Source organism: Bidens hawaiensis, unplaced genomic scaffold, assembly GCF_021521415.1.
Source record: "Bidens hawaiensis isolate Kalapana, Puna unplaced genomic scaffold, B.hawaiensis_p1.1 tig00012997_1, whole genome shotgun sequence".
NCBI classification, from domain to species: Eukaryota; Viridiplantae; Streptophyta; class Magnoliopsida; order Asterales; family Asteraceae; genus Bidens; species Bidens hawaiensis.
The window spans coordinates 184,000-186,902 of NW_027492087.1; positions in this window are offsets into that span (position 1 = coordinate 184,000).

Below are 2,903 nucleotides of genomic sequence, written 5' to 3' on the forward strand. Positions count from 1 at the left end.
CCTGGATGCCTACAAGGGCTATCACCAGATTCAAATGGCATCACAAGATGAGGACAAAACCGCCTTCAGAACCGACAAGGGTGTTTTTTGCTACACAAAAATGCCCTTTGGTTTGAAGAATGCGGGCGCCACCACCAAAGACTTATGGATGACGTTTTCAACGAGCAAATTGGAAGAAACCTAGAAGTCTATGTGGATGATTTGGTGATCAAAAGTAGGGAGGAAAAGCAAATGCTCAAAGACATCGAAGAAACCCTTGGGCGCCTAAAGGAAGTTAACATGAAGCTCAATCCGAGCAAATGCACTTTCGGCGTACTAGAGGGAAAATTTCTAGGTGTAATGGTCACCAAGGATGGTTTCAAGGTGAACCCTGAGAAGGTGGAGGCCATCCTTGACATGCCTTCGCCATCCACCATGAAAGAAGTCCAGAAGCTGAATGGTAGATTGGTATCAATCAACAGGTTCCTAGCGAACCATGCAAGCAAATCTACCCCATTTTTCAACACATTGAGGAATTGCTTAAAGAAAAGCCAATTCAAATGGACTCCTGAGGCCGAGCAAGCTTTCAGTGAGATAAAAGAAAGTTTGATAAATTTGCCCGCGCTCACAGCTCCACTTCCTGGTGAAACTCTGACATTGTACCTATCAGCAGGAGAGCGCGCCATCGGCGCAGTATTATTGGTGGATCGCAAGGGAATCCAAACGCCAATATACTATGTGAGTCGGGTGCTGACAGATCCTGAGACGCGCTACTCCATCATGGAAAAGTTAGTTTTGTCACTAACACACGCGTCGCGCAAGCTTCATAGATATTTCAATGGTCATCCCATTGAAGTTCTGACTGGTTACAACATCCAGCAAGTCTTGCGCCGTCCCGCGCTCTCAGGAAGGCTGACAAAGTGGGCGCTGGAATTAGGAGAGCACACGATCTCCTATAAGCCCCGTCCAGCAATAAAGGGACAAGTCTTGGCTGATTTCATTGCCGAGGTCCCCGAAGGAAAAATTGAAGAGGCTCAGCGCGAGGTAGACCCTCCGCGAGCCAATGACGAAGAAAATGTGTGGAGATTATTCACCAACGGAGCTTCAAACAACGAAGGATCCGGCGCAGGCCTCAAGTTGGTGGATCCAGAGAATCAGGAATATACTTACGCCATCAGGTTGGACTTCAAAAGCACCAACAATGAGGCTGAGTATGAAGCCCTGCTGGCTGGCCTGCGCATCGCGCAAAAATTCGGAGTTAAAAATCTAGAGGCCCATGTTGATTCATACTTGGTAGCAGCACAGGTCAATGGCCTTTATGATGCCAAGGAGAACACCATGCCTCTATATCTAGAGCAGGCGAAAAAGCTCATCGAGCAATTTGACTGCTTCAAAATCATTCATATTCCGCGCAGTGAAAACAAATCTGCAGACGCGCTGAGTAAGATGGCATCAACCAATTTTGATCACTTTGGCAAAGATGTCAGGGTAGAAGTAATGAGCAACCCGTCGGTGATAGCGAAGTTTGTCCTGGTAACTCATACAACCCCTTCATCATGGATAACTCCAATAATGGAATGCTTGAAGGAGGGAAAGGTACCAGATGATCGCGCGCAAGCGAGGAAGATAAGACACAAGGCGCAGAACTATGAACTGCTTGATGGTACATTATATCGACGCTCCTATCTTGGGCCGCTCATGAAATGCCTAGATGCTGAGGAAGCAAGCTATGTGATCAGAGAGATACATGAAGGAATCTGTGGAATACATGCTGGCCCGCGCATGGTGGTTGCCAAGGCAATGAGCGTAGGTTACTATTGGCCTGGCATGTACTTGGACGCTCTAAAGGAGATCCAAAAATGCAAAGCATGTCAGAGCTATGCGCCAAACACCATGCGGCCAAAGAACAACTTGATTTCGGTGACCTCTGCATGGCCTTTCCACAAATGGGCAATCGATATTGTGGGTCCCCTACCGCAAGCGCCTGGGCGAGTAAAATTTTTGGTAGTGGCAGTAGATTATTTTACAAAATGGGTTGAAGCCAAACCACTAGCAAAAATAACAGCCGAAGCGATGAAGCAGTTTATCTGGAGCCACATCATATGCCGTTTTGGCTTACCCATGGAAATTGTGAGCGATAATGGCAAGCAATTCACTGACAAGAAGATATCCAGCTGGCTCAAGGAATTGCGCATCAACCAAATTTTCACTTCAGTTTATCACCCTCAGGGGAATGGACAAGTGGAACGCGCGAACCAAAGCTTGTTAAATGGGCTGAAGAAAAGGTTGGAGGGAGAATCCCATTCTTGGGTCAAAGAGCTACCTAGTGTCCTGTGGGCACACAGGACATTAAGCAAAACCAGCAATGGCGAATCCCCGTTCAGCCTAACCTATGGAACAGAGGCAATGATTCCAGCAGAAATTGGATGCCCATCCCATAGAGTGCTCATGATGAGCAAGATTGATAACGAGCGCGAAAGACGGTTGGATCTCAACTTACTTGAAGGGCGCAGAGAGGCGGCTATCATCAGTGAAGCCAAGTACAAGAAAAAGCTGGAAAAATATTACAACCAGCGCGTGAAAGAATGCCACTTCAAGAAAAATGATTTTGTCCTTCGAAACAATGAAGCTAGCCGCGCGATACCCCCGGGAAAAATGTCCCCCAATTGGGAGGGACCTTATCAAGTCTCGGAAGAATTGGGAAAAGGCGCATACGCTTTAAAAGATTTGAATGGAAAGAAGATCCCACGCGCATGGAACGCGGCACAGCTTAGAAAATGTTTCATGTAAAAATGTCAAGTTTGTAATCAAGGCTTTTTAAGCCATTATAAATAATGATACGCGCTATCTTCTCTTAATGTGGATTCTATTACCTTTGCATACATGTTTCACACTTCCCTTTATTAGTTTTGAGCAATATGACA